Source organism: Rhinatrema bivittatum, chromosome 5, assembly GCF_901001135.1.
Source record: "Rhinatrema bivittatum chromosome 5, aRhiBiv1.1, whole genome shotgun sequence".
Taxonomy (NCBI): Eukaryota; Metazoa; Chordata; class Amphibia; order Gymnophiona; family Rhinatrematidae; genus Rhinatrema; species Rhinatrema bivittatum.
Genome location: NC_042619.1, coordinates 243890655 through 243909623, shown reverse-complemented (window position 1 = coordinate 243909623; position 18969 = coordinate 243890655). Strand labels below are relative to the sequence as shown.

Genomic DNA, 18969 nt, shown 5'->3' with positions numbered 1-18969 from the left:
CACCCCAAGCATGCACCTGTGATAATCAACACATTCCTTCACACTCCAAGGCAGTCAGGTGTTGATATTATCCACAATTGTTATGCATAAGCTGGAAAAGCCTCCCCTTGATTGCTTAATGATCTTCAGGCTGTGAATATCATTAACACTTGGCCCTAGGTATGTCATGATGAATGGATGGAGAATCCCACATAGAAACCATCTGCCTAATTACCGCGTGTTTAAGTATTTTAAATTATACATGCACAAATCAACGAGCACACATGTGTTGCTAATTGATTTTAATTAGATATGCGCACAACGCTTGTTCACGCACATTGACCCCCACCTATGTGCATAGGGGGTAATTTTCATAAGGATTTACACGTGTAAATGTAACTGCTATTGTAGCAATTTTCAAAAGCCATTTACTTGAGTAAAGGACACTTACGTGAGCAAATCCTATGGACAATTCATGGCGCATATTGTAGCAATTTTCAAAAGCCCACTTACACGAGTAAAGTCCATTTACTCGAGTAAAATCCAGTTTTAAGTGAGTAAATGCTTTTTAAAATCAGGCCCATAATGGGGTAGATTTTCAAAACAGCGCGCGGGCGTGCATGTGGGCGCAAGTTATAAAATCGGGGGTCGGTGCACAATTGTGCACCTTGCACGTGCTGAGCCACGCTGTCTTCCCCCGTTCCCTACCCCCTCACCCCACATTCCCTTCTCTTCCACTACCGCCCCCACCCCTTCCCCCCTACTTTTTTCTTTTTTTTCATTTGTTTCAAAACTTACTTCAGCCTCTGGCCCGCCCCCTCCCCGCCAGTCAAGGAAACCATAGTTTCTTTTCTTATCAGTTATTTTGGTGCACCTTTTTTGTAAATAAATGCACATTCACCTTCTGAAATGCCTTTGTATCAGAGTACTCCTTTCTTGTATAGCATGCGATGTATCTCCTGCAATTGTTCCTAATTCAGCAACTTCTCCTCCTCCTGATTCTTTTGCAGTCCCTCTGGAGGAGGCATGCGTCTGTGTTTGGCAAGGTTATATAGCATACAAGCAGGCTAACCAGGAACTGCAATCGATAGCTCCCAAGAAAGAGGGGAAATGTACAATTCGATAGAAATCAGTCATTATTTGGTGTTGCTGCTGTCTCCTGCTAGGGAAGGATATAAAGTATTGTGTCTTCCTGAGAAAGGCAGCCAAGACCTGCTCTATACATGTAGGCTGATTCCAGATATGACCCACTAGAGTTGTCTGGAAGGTGCCGGTAGCAAAAATGGCCAGGGAAGTAGTAACCTTGATTTGTACTGGCAAGGCATGGCCCCTTTGGGTGGTAGGTTGCAGGTCCTACTCTAACAGCTGGCATAGGTACTGTATGGTGGTTTCCTTGTTGAATCTGAACCTGCGAATGACTTGCTCCTCTGACAATTCCAGAAACTGTGTCCTAGTCCTATAAACCCTGTGTAAGGGGTATCTCCTCCTCCTCCTCTCAATTTCTCTCCTCAGTCGTAATGATCTGAATACCCATGCAGTTATTAGAATCATATTCTTGAAAAGGAACTCTCCAAGAATGAGAATCCCCCTCAAAGTAGGTACAAACACACTCTCCTAGCCTCCTTTGTAAACCCTCTTGTTCCTGTCTCGTCCCTTGCTATTCCTCTAAGCACCAGTCTACACCTGAATATCTTATTAAATCAGTGAAACCCTCTTTATCTCAGATTCACTAACTTCAAGCCAGGTAGTATATCTCTATAACTCTCCCAGAGTCCCCCAGTATGTCCCAGTCTGTCCCTGACATTACTCCCCCCCCCCCCACCCCCTGACCTTTGTCTGTGTCCACTCACCCAGAGAAATCAGCCCAGCAAATAAAAACACAAGATAGAAAATGAAAGTTTTCACTGCAGTAGCAAATGTGTACGTGTGTATGCACCTAAATCTTCAGCGTTATAAGCGCAAGTCCCTTATAAAATACATCATACGCGCATATGTATGAAGCCCGCCCCGATGCCCATTTTTTGTGCGCAGACATATGTGCATGCACAAATACATATGCGCACAAATGCTGGCTTTATAAAATAGTGTTCCTGCGTACCCAGCACACATGTGCTAGTATCCAAATGTTTTAGTGATGGCAGGGCTTTTAAAATTCACCTATTAAACAATATCAAATGTCATAGAAGAAAGCTTCTTCTGCTGGAAGGCTTGCGCATCAGAGAAACCAATTTGGAAGCTCATTTTGATGGGGACACAGAAGTTAAATGCTTTCCAGGATCCTGAGCTAATAGAAATGTAAACCAGGTAGTTATAGCAATGATAAAAGAAAGCAGGGACTCCGATATCAATGTTATCATTCATCTGGGGACCAATGACCTTGCTAGAAATTATGTCCATCCAGTATAGAAAAAGATTTCCAAATCTAGGGAAGATGATTCAACAAATGGCAAAGACTATTGCCTTTTCGGAAGTGTAACCTGTTCATGGAAAGGGAAAGAATAGGCTATGCCACATAGATAATTTCAAGTCATGGCTCAAAACATGGTGTACAGAAAGTGGTTTTGGATATATTAGAGGCTGGGGCCGCATATGAAGAAATAAAAGGTTATATGGTAAGGATGGCCTACATTTGTCTGTGACAGGAAAGAGGGTACTAACGGGGTCATTTATCAAATTGCGTTAGGACATTATCGGGGGCGTTATGGCCCTAACTCCCAGGGTAACACTGTAATGCTTGTGGCAAATACCACATTGCAAATTGCATATGCAAATTTTTCATTGGGCGGAGTTTATGAAATTACATGACGTGCAATAGAGTACACACAGCAACACAGGTTTTAATGCCGGAAATAACTACACCTTTTTCCTGTGCATTGTGCCTGCATTAGCTGTGCATTGCCGGCTGAAAATGTTTTTTTTGTGGATTGCGGTTAGGGAAGGGAGAGGGGAGAGCCTCTGAGGAGGCTCACTTATATCTCAACTTTTTATACCAATTTAAAAAGGAGCATTATGAACTCAGAGTGAGGTTTGTGGAGTCCATTGAGTTTTGGGGGGCAGTTTTACATGCACTGTCATACGTATGAACAGCATGTACGTACCAGGTTAAGGAGAAAAACTGTTCCTTCTTGCCTGAAGGGAAACCTGGAGGATTCCCGAATATCCTGAAGAACCTTTAATGATAAAAGGTTAACACAAAGAATCCAGTGAAAATTTAATGAGAACATGGTATAAATCTACTCTTCTTTCACCTTATATTACTCCAAATCACATTAAATCTTCACTGGATTCTTTGAGTTAATCTTTTATCATTAAAGGATCTTCAGGATATTCTGGAATCCTCCAGGTTTCTCTTCAGGCAAGTAGGAACAGTTTTTCTCCTTAACCTAATTTAACTCAATGAATACATGAACCATCCTGCAAGCGTTGCAATCACTCGCATGGTTGCAACCTACCTGCACTGTGAAGGATATTATAAACAGTGTTGGTTTCAGAAGAAGATTATGTTTCCCCAGATGAAGGATCTAAGAATTGAAATGCGACCCGTCAGGGTTTGATGACTATCTCTGTTTTGTGAGAGTGCAAGTATATTCCCCAGTGGGACAGCATAAGCATTCATTTTGAAAAATGTTTGATTGCCAGAATCTGTTTTGTATTTTTAAGGGCATTTTTATACATACAAATATACAAAAACAAAAATTATTTTCTTTTTTTCTTTTTGCATAAAGTTTAATAAAAAATTGCCTGAAATAATGGGTGGTTGGCTGGTTGTTTATGGTTATGATTAAATGCCATAGGTTGTTAAGGGTAGTAACCACCGCCCCAGCAAATTACCCCCTGCACCTTTTCTCATTTCTATCCTCTAACATTTAGAAATTCACAATATTTATCCCATGCCCCTTTGAATTCCTTGACTGTTTTCATATTCACCACCTTCTCCGGAAGGGCATTCCAGGCATCCACCACCCTCTTCGTGAAGAAATTTTCCTGACGTTTGTTCTGATTCTTCCCCCTGGACTTTCAATTCATGACCCCTAGTTCTAATGTTTTCTTTCCCTCGGAAAAGGTTCAAAGTCTGTGCATCATTAAAACCTTTCATGTATCTGAAAGTCTTTATCATATCACCTCTGCACATCCTATCTTCTAGGGTATATATATTTAGATCCTTCAGCCTCTCCTCTTAGGTCTTCCGATACAGATCCCACACTATTTTGGTTGCTCTTCTCTAGACTGATCCATCCTATCTCTATCCATTTTGAAATACGGACTCCAGAACTGAACACAATACTCCAAGTGAGGCCTCACCAAGGACCTGTATAAGAGTATTATCACCTCCTTTTTCTAATTGGTTATTCCTCTTTCTATATACAACCCAATATTTTCTAGCTTTGGCTATCGTCTTGTCACATTGCTTCGCCATCTTCAGATCTTTAGACACTATTACCCCAAGATCCTTCTCTTGGTCCATGCACATCAATCTTTCGCCCCTATCACATACAGCTCTTTTGGATTACCGCACCCCCAAATGTATGAATCTGCACTTCTTGGCATTGAATCCCAACTGCTAAATCATTCGACCACTCTTCAAGCTTTCTTAAATCTCTTTTAACTTCTCTATTCCTTCAGATGTGTCCACTTTGTTGCAGATCTTAGTATCATACCGTAAATAGACAAACTTTACCTTCTATCCCTTCCACAATGTTGTTCACAAAGATATTGAACAGAACCAGTCCCAACACCAATCCCTGTGGAATTCCACTTAACACGGTTCTCTCTTCAGAGTAGATTCCATTTACCACTTCATGCTGTCCCCTATCAGTCAACCAGTTCGTAATCCACACCACTACCTTGGTGCTCACTCCTAAGCTTCTCATTTTATTCACGAGCCTCCTATGTGATAGAGGTGTTTAAAATCATGAGAGTCTAGAATAGGTAAATGTGAATTGGTTATTTACTCTTTCAGATATAGAAGGACTGGGGGCACTCCATGAAGTTAGCATGTGGCACATTTAAAACTAATTGGAGAAAGTTATTTTTCACTCAATGCACAATTAAACGCTGGAATTAGTTGCCAGGGTGTGTGGTTAGTGCAGTTAGTGTAGCTGGGTTCAAAAAAGGATTGGATAAGTTCTTGGAGAAGTCCATTACCTGCTATTAATCAAGTTGACTTAGAAAATAGCCACTGCTATTACTAGCAGCAGTAGCATGGGATCGACTTAGTTTTTGGGTACTTGCCGGGTACTTGTAACCTGGATTGGCCACTGTTGGAAACAGGATGCTGGGCATGATAGACCCTTAGTCTGACCCAGTATGGCATGTTCTTAGGTTCTAACTTTGCTGAAATCCATCACATCAAGCTCTCTTCCTAATCCATCACATCAAGCTCTCTTCCTTGATACAATTCTCTAGTCACCCAATCAAAAAAATCTAATTTTTTTAGGACTTTCTCCTATTGAATCCACACTGCCTCAGGTCCAGCAACCCACTGAACTGTAGATAGTTTACTATCCTTTCCTCCATTATTTTTCTCACCACCAAGGTGAGGCTAACATGCCTGTAGTTTCCAGCCTCCTCTCTGCTACCACTCTGTGAAGCGAGACCACAACTGCTCTACTCCAATTTCTTGGCACCACTCCCATTTCCAGGGATCTATTGAACAGTTCTTTCAGCGGACCCACCAGCACATCTTTAAGCTCCAGTGTCCTGGGATGTACCTTCATCTGGCCCCATTGCCTCGTCTGCTTTCAGTTTTCCTAGCTCTTCCCATTTATTCTGTAAATGGGATTGCATCTACCCCACTGCCATCCATGGTCTGGTCAGGGCGCCAGCCATTAAGGGGCAACATAGAGCAGCCTTTTGGGGCCACGAGTGGAGCTCATTCCACTCACAGCCAAGAGAAGTAGAGACTCGGCGGGCTGAGAGAGTAACCTATCCCGCTTGCAGCCAAGAGGAGTAGAGACTTGATGTGCCACAAGCAGCAGAGACTAAGCAGGCTGCAAGCAACTCCCATCCTGCTCATGACCAAGAGAAGAAGAGTCTAAGTGGGTCATGAGCTGCGCCTCTGTGTGTGTGTGTGTGTGTGTGTGTGTGAGTGAGAAGGATTGTGTGTGTACAAGAGAGCAATGGTGTTAGTGAGAGAGAGGGAAGAAGCCTGTGTTAGGATGCAAATGTCAATGAGACAAGAAACCTAAGTATGTGTAAAAGAAGGGGCCTGTCTGAGTGAATGAGGTTGGGGGGTAAGAACCGAGACCTGGACTGGGGGGGGGAGGGGTCAAGTGCAAACAGAAGGTTCACCTAGGGCACCTAATGCCCTTGTACCGGTCCTGGGTCTGGTCAACCAGCAATGGTCCATCTCCAGGGTCTTCTTTAGTGAACACCAAACTGAAATATTTGTTTAATATTTCTGCTATTTCTTCAAATTTCTCCACACATATTGCCTGGCTCAAAACCTGGTGTAAAGAATGTGGATTTGGATACACTGGAGGCTGGGGCCATGTACGGGGCAATAAAAAATTATATGGTAAGGATGGTCTACATTTGTCAATAGCAGGAAAGAGAAAATTAAGTGAAAATTCAGGCATTTTAAACTAGCGAGTGGTGGTGGCAGGAGGTGGCCTGTGAGTTTGGCATGTCACCCCCAAGCAAAACAGGAAGAGGGAAGGGGAATCAGTTCTATAAAGCAGAAAAGGTGACTAGGAACAGCAGCTGGAAAGCTATAAACTACAAGTACTCATAGTCTAGCCACAAAATCCCAGGCCTGCAGGCCCTAATGGTGGATGCAGAACTGGACATTGTTGCTTTTACGGAGACATAGTTCAATGATTCTCATGTTTGGGATACGGCCACCCCAGACTATAACTTGCCAACAGGCTGATTCAGTAAAGTCCGCGGGAGAGCGGACGAACGCCCGAACGCCCGATTCTCTATTTAAATTAGGTGACGCGGTAAAAACGGGGAAAAGGAGGCGCCAGGGACACTAGCGCGTCCCTAGCACCTCCTTTTAGCCAGGAGCAGCGGCTGTCAGCGGATTTGACAGCCGACGCTCAATTTTGCCGGCATTGGTTCTCGAGTCCGCTGATAGCCACGGGCTCGGAAACTGGACGCCGGCAAAATTGAGCGTCCGGTTTTTGGCCCGACAACCGCCGGCTCTTTTTACATTTTTTTTCTTTTTTTTTTTTTACCCTTCGGGACCTCCAACATAATATTGCCATGATCTTGGACGCGCTTTTTTCCGCCCCTTACTGAATAATGGGTAAGGGAAAACCGCGCACTGTATTTGGGATGTGGAATATCTTGATACAGGGAAGCCGAGGAAGCGTGCTGTGAGTGTATGGGGTGTAGGATTAGGTGTACGCTTGTGCGAATAACCATGTCTTTAGTTTTGTTTTTTTTATGTTTTTAGGCAGTCTTCTTGGCGAAGGTCTACAGGCATTTTGTTCCATAGGGCAGAGGGCTAGCTAAGGAGAGAGCACGTGCGCTGGTAGATGCCAGGTTGTTGTTTCTTGGAGAAGTGGTGCGTATGGAAGCAAGATATTGGCTCCTAGAAGGTTTAGTGGTTTCGTGGAATACTAGAGAGTCATTGAACCAGTTCATTTCAGGGTTGTGGAGTGCCTTGTGTATGATGGAAAGAGTTTTGTATTGGAGTCGGGATGCTATGGGGAGCCAGTGCAGTTCCTTAAGCACAGGTGAAATGTGTTCGTTTCTGCATGTGTTTGTAAGTATTCGTGCAACTGTGTTTTGCAGAATCTGCAGAGAGTGTGTGGTGTTTTTAGGTAGGCCTAGGAGAAGTGAGTTACAATAATCAATTTTCGAAAATATAGTAGTTTGCAGTACTGTACGAAAGTCTGATTGGTGGAGTAAAGGTTTTAATTTCTTTAGGGTGTGTAATTTAAAGAAGCAATCTTTCAGGGTGGTGTTGATGAATTTCTTGAAGTTGATTTGGCTGTCTAGCATGACCCCTAGATCTCGTACCTGTTGGGAGAACGGGATTGGTAGAGATTGTGGGCGATGTAAGAGGAGGTTAGTGGGCTGCTTTTGTGGGGAGATAAGCATTATCTCGGTTTTTGCCATGTTAAGGGCAAGGTGAATGTTGGAGAGGAGTTGGTTAATAGCTAGAAGGGTTGATTCCCAGATGTTCATAGCTTTAGTCAGGGTGTCTGATACTGGGATAAGAATCTGAACATCATCGGCATAAATAGAGGGGCGGATTTTCAGAGCCCTGCTCGCCTAAATCCGCCCAAAACCGGGCGGATTTAGGCGAGCAGGGCCCTGCGCGCGGGTGAGCCTATTTTACATAGGCCTACCGGCGCGCGCAGAGCCCCGGGACTCGCGTAAGTCCCAGGGTTCTCCGAGGGGGGCGTGCCGGGGGCGTGTCGGGGGGGCGGGCCCAGTCGTCGCGGCGTTTCGGGGGGCGTCGCAGCGTTTTGGGGGGCGGGTACGGGGGCGTGGCTACGGCCCGGGGCGGCCCGGGGGCGTGGCCGCGCCCTCCGGACCCGCCCCCAGGTCGCGTCCCGGTGCGCAGGAGGCCCGCTGACGAGCGGGGATTTACGCCTCCCAGAGGGAGGCGTAAATCCCCCGACAAAGGCGTAAATCCCCCGACAAAGGTAAGGGGGGGGCTTAGACAGGGCCGGGTGGGTGGATTAGGTAGGGGAAGGGAGGGGAAGGTGAGGGGAGGGCAAAAGGAAGTTCCCTCCGAGGCCGCTCCGATTTCGGAGCGGCCTTGGAGGGAACGGGAGTAGGCTGCGCGGCTCGGCACGCGCCGGCTATACAAAATCCATAGCCTTGCGCGCGCCGATCCAGGTTTTTAGCAGATACGCGCGGCTCCGCGCGTATCTACTAAAATCCAGCGTACTTTTGTTTGCGCCTGGAGCGCAAACAAAAGTAGGCTATTCGCGCTGCTTTTAAAATCCGCCCCAGAGTGGGGAAGTTTGAGGTCAGATAGGAGATGACAGGAGATAAATGTTGAAAAGGGTGAAGGATAGCGAAAAGCCTTGTGGGACTCCTTGGACAAGGGGTATAGGTTTGGACTCGTGGTTTCCAATTTTGACTTTGTAGTTTCAATTACTAAGGTATGATTTAAACCAATTATGAGCAGTAGGGATGTGCAGAGCAAAATTTTATGTTCATATTTTTTATGTCCGAAAGGGGGTCCCACTTGCGGCCAATATGGACATAAAAAAAATCCAATGAGTTGGGTATATGTACATATGTGCAAAAAAAAAAATTAAACCCCCTCACCCTCCTTAATCCCCCCCCCAGACTTACCACAACTCCCTGGTGATCGAGCGAGGAGTGAGGACGTCATTTTCTGCAATCCTTGGCGAGAAGCATGTGACGTCGGTGGCACGTCGAGTGACGCGGCGTCACGTGATTCCCGGCTCGTTCGCGCCGGACGGCTCGTTCGGCCCAAAAAGAACTTTTGGCCAGCTTGGGGGGGCCTCCTGACCCCCCCAAGCTGGCCAAAAGTTCTTTTTGGGCCGAACGAGCCGTCCGGCGCGAACTTGCCGGGAATCACGTGACGTCACGTCTCAGACGCGACGTCACGTGATTCCCGGCAAGTTCGCGCCGGACGGCTCGTTCGGCCCAAAAAGAACTTTTGGCCAGCTTGGGGGGGCCTCCTGACCCCCTCAAGCTGGCCAAAAGTTCTTTTTGGGCCGAACGAGCCGTCCGGCGCGAACTTGCCGGGAATCACGTGACGTCGGCGTCACGTGATTCCCGGCTTGTTCGCGCCGAACGAGCCGTCCGGCGCGAACTTGCCGGGAATCACGTGACGTCGCGTCTGAGTGACGCGGCGCCACGTGATTCCCGGCTCGTTCGCGCCGGACGGCTCGTTCGGCCCAAAAAGAACTTTTGGCCAGCTTGAGGGGGTCAGGAGGCCCCCCCAAGCTGGCCAAAAGTTCTTTTTGGGCCGAACGAGCCGTCCGGCGCGAACGAGCCGGGAATCACGTGACGCCGGCGTCACTCGACGTGCCACCGACGTCACATGCTTCTCGCCAAGGATTGCAGAAATGGCGTCCTCACTCCTCGCTCCATCACCAGGGAGTTGTGGTAAGTCGGGGGGGGGGGATTAAGGAGGGTGAGGGGGTTTATATTTTATTTTGGCTCAACAATCGCGATTTCCCACATATCGAACATATCTATGTTCGATATGTGGGAAATCCGATCGTTTATGTCGAATCAATTTTTTAAGTAAAAAAAAAAATATGAGTTGCGTTTTACTAATGCGGTCAATCCGAATGCACACCCCTAATGAGCAGCTCCTGTGATATCAATTTCGTGAAGTCGTTGCAGGAGGATATCGTGACAGTGTTGAATGCAGAAGATATGTCTAAGAAGGCTAGGATATATGAATGTCCTTTATCTAGGTCTTTAATGAGTCGGTCTGATAAGGATAGGAGGAGAGTTTCGGTACTATGGAATTTCCGGAATCCTTACTGAAATGGGAGAGTAGGTGTGAGTCATCTAGATATTCTGTGAGTTGCTTATTGATTGTTTTTTTCAATAATTTTTGAAATGAAGGGGAGGTTTGAGATGGGGCGATAGTTGGAGGGGTCAGTGGGGTCAAGCTTGGGTTTCTTTAGTATTGGCTTGACTATCCCTTCTGTAGAATTTATGAGAAGTAGAGATACAGCAGATGCCCTTCAAGGGGCTCTGCTCAAACAAATGGAAATTGAACCCACGAGAGAGGATGTAATACTCGATTTTATGCTCACTAATGGTGATAATGTCTCTAATGTTCTGGTAGGGGGTTCACTTGAGCACCAGTGATCATCAGATGGTATGGTTTGATTATGCGAATAGGATACAGAAAAGTCACACAAAGACCCAAGTTTAGAATTTCACAATTACAGACTTTGTCAAAATGGGGATGTACCTAGAGAAAGAACTGGAAGACTGGGAGAAAATGTGTGAGGTGGAATAACAGTAGACCAAGTTAAAAGGAGCGATTACAAAAGCAACAAATCTATTTGTTAGAAAAGTAAAAAAGAGTTAAGAGGAAAAAGAAACCGATCTGGTTCTCTAAGGTGGTGGCTGAAAAAGTAAAGGCAAAAAGAACAGCATTCGAGAAGTATAAAGGATCCCAAAAAGAGGAACACAGGGAAGAATATATGTTATAACTGAGAGAGAAAGAATCAGGAAAGCGAAAGGTCAAGCAGAAGAAAGGATTGCTAAAGAGGTAAAGCAAGGAGACAAAACATTTTTCAGAATCATCAGAGAAAGAAAGGAGGTCAGAAGTGATATAGTGAAATTGAAAGGTGCATGAACTTTGAATCTTTTCTGTTGCAAAGAAAACTATAGAACTAGGAGTCATGAAATGAAATTCCAGGGGGGACGACTCAGAACCAAAATCAGGAAATATTTCTTCATAGAGTGGGTGGTGGATGCCTGGAATGCTCTTCCAGAAGAGTGGTGAGGACAAAAACAGTAAACAAATTCAAAAGGGCATGGGATATACACTGGATCCCTAAAGATTACATTATCAGCCTAAAAAAAAGAAAGGGGCGTTTCGTGGGCAGGTAGGAGCAGAGTTACCTAAAATCTGTAGGATATTTTTGTATTAGTTGCATTCAAAAAAAAAATCAACATCCTACAGGACCAGACCTCAGTGCCCGGACTCAGAACCAGGCCAGGGCCATTTTCCGGCCTAGGACAACCCAGCTAGACTTTTTTTTTTTTTTTTTTAGCAGTTTGGAGGTTTTTTGTTTCAGGTTTTCTTCCTAGTTTAATTTTTTTTTTTTTTGATTGGCGAATGAATCAAACCAAAATTATTAAACAAACAGCATCTAGATGAAAAAAAAGCCACCCCAAAATGAAAAAGCAAATTGAGCCAAAACTTTTGGGGCTGCATATCCCTACTATATGTTCACGTTTATTAAATTATCCAGATAAGTTATTATGCAGCTAAGTGGCACAGTTTCAATATTTGGCCACGGTCAGCAGCCACTGCTTGATTGGATAAACTATTTATCTGACTAAATAGTTAACTAGCTAAGTGGAAAGTAAGACAGGAGCATTCTGGTGTGGCGCTACTTAACCAGGTAAGTGCCAATATTCAGCCTTATCCAACTAAGTTAACTGGATAAGTTAGACCTGCTATTAAACAGGTCTAAAGTTAGCCAGAGAAACTTGTCTGGCTATTAGATAGCCAGGTATAATCAGTGGCACAACCTCACCACTGAATTTTCTGGCCAAGTTAGCTGGATATGTTTATCCAGCTAACTTGTTCAGTCAGACAGTGGCTCTCTATATTTAAACATTTTTTCAATAGCCTAAGTAAGAATGTGACTCAATTTAAAACATTATCTACTTCCTATTGGATTTAATTGGTGAGCAAAATTATCCTTGAATCACCTTTAAAATTCACAGAGTACAGTGTCAAAGGCATACCTGGTTTACAAGCCTTGTAAACTTTTTCAAGTAACTGTAAGCACGTTTTTTCTGTCCAGTCATGTATGATCCTAGCCAAAATGTACAAGTCAGCTTCTGGAATTGAATCTTTAAAAAAGTCTCCTGCAAAAAAGAAGTAGATATGAATTGTGCATGGTCTTCAAGTATTGTAAACACTAGGAGCCAGATTTTAAAAACTACGCGCAGGCGTAGATTTCTGCGCGCAACCCAGCGCGTACAAATCTATGCCCGATTTTATAACATGCGCGTGCAGCCACGCGCATGTCATAAAATCCAGGGTCAGCGCGCGCAAGGGGATGCACAATTGTACAACTTGCACGCGCCGAGCCGTGCAGCCTTCCTCCGTTCCCTCTGAGGGAACTTTCCTTCTGCCCCCCCCCCCACCTTCCCCTCCCCTCCCTTCCCCTACCTAACCTGCCCCCCAGCCCTACCTAAAAACCCCCCTTACCTTTAATTTTTAAGTTGCGCCTGCCTCCGGGCAGGCATAGCTTGCGCTCGCTGGCAATGGCCGGCCTGCAATCCTGGGCACAATGGCAAATGGCCGCTGTGCCTGGACGCTCCGGCCCGCCCCTGGCCTGCCCACTCCCCGCCCATTTTTTCAAGCCCTGAGACATGCGCGTATCGCTGAGCCAATGCAAAATAGGCTCGACGAGCGCAGGAGGCTTTTAAAAGGGTTACGCGTGTATATTACGCACGTAACCCTTTTAAATTCCACCCCTAGGTGGAAATAGATGACCATTTTTCAAGGGAAAGCTGAAAGTTAATAGGATATTTATTTCTTTTTAACAATTTATTACCCACCTTTCCATAAACAAGTCCAAAGCTGGGGGTGGGGACAAATAATAAAACTGAATATCTCAATTCCTTCGTTTACGTAGGATCTGCTCAGATAAAGCAGAGTTTATCAAACAGGCGGGTGAATTAACAGAAAGATTTGTTGAGAAAGGATACCCTAAAAAATTTATCAAAAAAGCATTCAAACGAGCTTTATTTGCCAACCGAGATTTGCTACTTCAGTATCAACAAAAACCCTATAATCAAGATTTGACATGTGTGTTGCGTCATTCATCTAGAAGCCACGACGTGGTTAAGATTATAAAATCACACTGGCAAGTTCTTGCCCTTCATCATATTTTCAGTTCCACGCCTAGATTTGCTTTCTCTAGAGCATCTAATATTCGTGATCTGGTGGTGCATTCGGCATTTCAATCTGCTCCAATTCATATAGAATATGGAGGACATCAAACATGTGGACACTGTGACATGTGTGCCTTATCAATTACAGGTACTCAATGGAAATTGCCAAATTCCACGATAGTGGTACGACAATCTGCTTTGACAAGTTGTGATTCGGAATGCGTGATATACGTAATACAATGTCCTGTGACAAGGTATACGTTGGTCGAACCAAGAAAAAAATTAGGACTCGGCTTATCGAGCATAGGAGTTGTATTAAAACTGGCAAGCTCACGGCTCCCTTGGTGCAACACTGTTCTCAATCTGGACATCAATTTTCGGATTTGCGATGGACAATTTTAGAACACACTACAGTCAACACTCGTGGAGGGAATATTCAAATTTTTCTCAATCGTCGTGAACATTTTTGGATACACCGTCTCAATTCAGTTGAACCTTTGGGACTTAACGATAAAATAAATTGGTACTCTTTGATATGAGTGTATAATTTACCACATGTGATAAAACCTTTTGTCTGCCCCTTTTACATCCTGAGACCATGATTCTAATGGTCCTTGAATAGTTTTCCTTCTTTCCTTCTTCTAATCATTATTGTGGCTATTATGTAGAATCAGCACTGTTGTGATAATTGCACATCTCCGTATTCCGTCCGGATATATACAGCCCTGAGGAAAGGTCTGTTTAAATTGCTATTTTTACAGTAGTGGAGTTTTTCATTACAATTTTCAATATATTTATACAAATGCAGCTGTTATGCTCTATCGACTCTGAAGTTAAAATTGTATATTCTTGTGCTCCATCCCGGCATTTATAGCTTTGATAAAAGGTCTGTTCAAACTTTCACCGTAGTGGAGGGTTCCCTTTAAATTCACATGACGACCTGATAGAAAACTAAGGTGGACAAAAGACGACCTGTTAGAGGACTAAGAATTACACTCTTTGCATGCCGGATGTGTGTATTTAACCCCGGAAGAGCCGCCATGTTTTTGAAACGGAACAGCGGTCAGAGACGCCGATTGTGGAATAAACTAAAGAAATTGAAATGAACCCGAAAAAAATTTTTTGGAGACCCTGGAATACATTTGGACTAATCGCTGCCCCTGAAGCAGGACCGACTTATCGCTGCCCCTGAAGCAGGACCGACTTACTGGCAGGAGCGCATTCTTCGAGGCGGGAGCCGGCGGGCGCGCATTCACCGAGGTGGAGGGAGCCGGCAGCGAAAGCAGCCTCCAACAGCCCCCGCCGGCGGTGAATGAATGCACACCTGTAGACGCCTGTGCAATTGGGGCGCTCAAGGCGTGACGTCACGAGCCCCCGCCGGCGAAGGTGAATGAATGCAATTTGAGCGCTCAAGGCAGCACATTAGAGAACCCGACGTCACATGCCGTGACGCCAAATGTCGTGACGTCACGCCTTGAGCACCCCAATTGCACAGGCGTATACAGGCGTGCATTCATTCACCGCCGGCAGGGGATGGTGGCAGTACCGGTCAGGGGACCCCTTTTCCCAGGGAGCGTAAAGTGGTTGAAAAGGAGCAGAGTCATCCCATGCCCTCAGCCCCTTCTAGCAGTCAGTGGCAGGCCAGCAGCCCCCTGCCATGTGTCAGAAGCGACAACCCACCATGGAGGAAATGGGGTGATGTTCAGTAACGCTATCCCAGGGAGGGAGGCAGGCAGCCTCAAAAGTTGTAGCCAGGAGCATTGGGGAAATGATTGCCCTTGATGACCAGCCCTTGCAGGTAGTGGAGAATGTGGGTTTCAAGCATTTGCTGAAGGTCTTAGTTCCAAATTAAAAGTCCCCTCCAGAACCACATTTAGCAGAAAGGTCATGCCCAGCCTGTACAACCAGTGTCACAGTAACATCCAAGTGCTGCTAGCTAAGGCAAAGGGGAATGTGCATTTCACCTGCGATATCTGGACTGCCAAGAATGCTGCACACTCTTACCTCTCCCTGACAGTACACTGGTGGGACCTGGCTGAGGAAAGGGCAGGCAGCAGCTCTACTAGTGAACAAGTATCAGGGTGGAGGTGGGCTTTACTGCATACCCACCTGACGGACGAGGCCCATACCTCAGGCAATATTCTAGCATGCATCAGACAGATGCTGGTGGGCTGGCAGCTACACCAGCAATCTGTAGCAAAGCCACTGGTATATATTTATCAACAATTCCACATTGTCGAACCACCAGAAAATAGAAACACTATTTGATCAATAATACATTTGTAGGACCTCTGATCTACACGAGAATGTTAGATATACAAACTCATTTGTAGTGTACAGGTCCAAATTTAATTTTAATCAAAAATATTATATTTTTTAAAGGTTTTTTTTGCATGTTGTTTTATTTTAAAAACATAGCAAGACCCCAACTATTCACCATTATTTAGTGCATCACCATCGCACACACATGAGAACTGCATGAGTCTTTCAAAAAAAGGCAACCACTATGTTGATCTTTAAATCATACTTAACGGGTTTCCTATTGTAAAAGTCCCAGAGATATACTCATCCTTAGAACGTCCTAAACGTCCCGACACGGCCGTGTTTCGGACCCCTGACCGGTACTGCCACCATCCCCTGCCGGCGGTGAATGAATGCACGCTTGTATACGCCTGTGCAATTGGGGTGCTCAAGGCGTGACGTCACGACATTTGGCGTCACGGCATGTGACGTCGGGTTCTCTAATGTGCTGCCTTGAGCGCTCAAATTGCATTCATTCACCTTCGCCGGCAGGGGCTCGTGACGTCACGCCTTGAGCGCCCCAATTGCACAGGCGTCTACAGGTGTGCATTCATTCACCGCCGGTGGGGGCTGTTGGAGGCTGCTTTCGCTGCCGGCTCCCTCCACCTCGGTGAATGCGCGCCCGCCGGCTCCCGCCTCGAAGAATGCGCTCCCGCCAGTAAGTTTACTTTTATCACACTTTATTCTCTTTTGTTTTAACCCGGCTTCACGCAAGGAACAGAAGTTGCAATTGTTCCTGCCGTTAAGAAACGCGTTTGCAAGAAGAAAGGAAACTTTTTTTTTGCAAGACTGGGGCAGAGCTGGGTTGCAGCTCCGGAGAGCCCGGGGTGATTGGCCCGTCAATTTGAGAGGACTGGGGCAGCCCCGGAGACCGGCACCCATGGACGCGGCCAGGGCAGGTGAGCGAGGGCTGGGGGAAAGTTTGCCGCCTACCCTTACCCCTGCCTCTAACGCAGAGGTAAGGGTAGGCGGTAAGTTAGCAGGTTAAATGCGCGGGAAAAGTGCAGGTTTAAAAAGCGATAATCGGGGCGCGCGTTACTGTATGGGAGGGAATAGCTAATCCGATCGTTTACATCTCATATACATGCCGCGGACGGAAAGGGTTACCCGTTGAGTTAAAGAGGTGGTAAGGATGGGTTAAAGGGGATAGTGAATAACAGGTTGGGCTAACGAGGGTTAGAAGCAGGGTAACCGCGGGTTAGAAGCAGGGCAACCGTGGCCGCACTTTACTGTATTGGCCTGAATGAGAGAGATTGAGATTTGTTGCAATGGAAGCAGTACAGCCTCTATGCCAGGAATATTCATTGTGGCTATCCTGCAAACCAGACTGGCTAATAGGCACTCTACGACCAGCTTGAGAAACATTGGCTTGGAACATAGAAAAAGCACACATACAGTATGAAAGCTACCAGCCAGTGACCAAAATGTTGTTAGTTATTGTTAATAGTGTAATATCCACTCTAGAAGAAGTATATTAGTTTACTTTACAGCATCTGCAGATCTTGGCTCTGGGATCATTTCAGTATTCATGCTTGCTGCTGGCATTTTTATTTCTTATATCTAATACATCATTTGCAATGAGAACAAAAACTGAATAATGTGACTCAAACCCACCTTCCTGGAAACGGATCCGATGTTCATCTGGGGATATAAAGTGCTTCTTTGCAGTTTGCACAACTTTAGGCAGGTCATAGATTGTCACCGTAGACGCTGGGTACAGAGAAATGCACTCCTTTGCCAGAGCCCCCGAGCATCCTTGCACAGAATGCAAACAAAATGCTGCATGAATACGAGAGCATAAAACAAAAACCCAAACTACTTCACTGGTTTATGGTGCCAGATGTAGAGCTTTTTAATTACTAATGGTCCTTGGCAGGGCTTAATTTGTAGACAAAAAGGAAGCGGAACTGTGGAGGAAGGTGACATGGGTGGGACTAGAGCCAGATGTGGCCTGTGCAAAGGGGCGGAGCCAGGGCTGGGTGTGAACTCTCACACACGCATACCCAAACGCACTCTTCACACACTTAACATGCTCGATGAACGCTGGTAGACGAAGAACAGCTGGGGGATAGGGAACAAGATCACTGGGGTAAGGAGAAGGCTGGTAGAGAGAAAGGGGCTCTTTCTGTCTAGCCTTCTTCTCTCTACCCTGTGATCCTGAGCCTCCATCCCAGGCCGCCATAAATTCCACAGTAGTCTTTGTCCCATCCCTTCCTCCCACACCAGTGGTCCTAAAACCTCCAAATTTAACCTCCATCTCTGGTGGTTCTCGAACTTCATCTCTCCCTGGAAAATTACCCTCTCCAACTCTCTTCCTCTCACTCTTTATGCCAGAATCAGCTGAGTCACCTCTGCCTTAGTGGGGCTGGAGCAGGTTGGTGTGCACTGTCCGCTGTTATCAGTCTCTCCTTGGACAGGGATGCAGGGCCTGGAATTCAAAAGCATGGCCTGCTCTTTTTCTCCGTGGGGATGAAAGGAAGGGAGAAATGCCATCTCATCACTCACTCTCTCTCCTCACCCCACCCCACCCCCCACTATGCCCAATCCTATCCTCTCCCTTCCTCTCCTCTTTCTCCACCATCTCTGATCAATTGACTTACAGACTGCTCTCAACTCTGATCATCTCACTGATATCTCATAGTCTCTGATTCCCTCACTCCTACCCAGCAATACCTTTGATCCCCTAATTCCCTCTTTCCCCTTCCATTGTACGCAACCCACAGCCTCTTTGATCCCTTCACTCATTCTTTTGCCTTCCCACATCCCATCATTCACTTACTCTCCCCCTCCTCGGATCCCCTCACTCTCTTGCCCCTCTCTATCTCCTCAATTACTTTCTTTCCCCTCCCACTAATCCCTTCACTCATCTCACATCCCCTCATTCATGCTCTTGGCCATTTCACCCTCAGCAGTGTAGACACCAGCAACAGAGGCAGCAGGGCCTGGGATGACACATGATAAGCGGGAAGTCAACACACCCAGGAGTGGCAGAAGCAGTGAGGCTGACAGGCATTCACCCTGTGACTTTTTGACCTTGACTGTTCTCCCTCAGAGCCTCCTAAATTGTGCTGGGAAACTGCACCAAAATCAAAGCCTTGTGCCTGCCTTTGTCTCAGGGTAAGCAGCTCCAGCACATTCTGTTCTCTC

General features: G+C 45.9%; 1 pseudogene; it reads right to left on the bottom strand.

Moving 5' to 3' along the window:
* LOC115092611 overlaps positions 1–18969 on the bottom strand; it is a 67956-nt pseudogene that overhangs the window by 27275 nt on the left and 21712 nt on the right.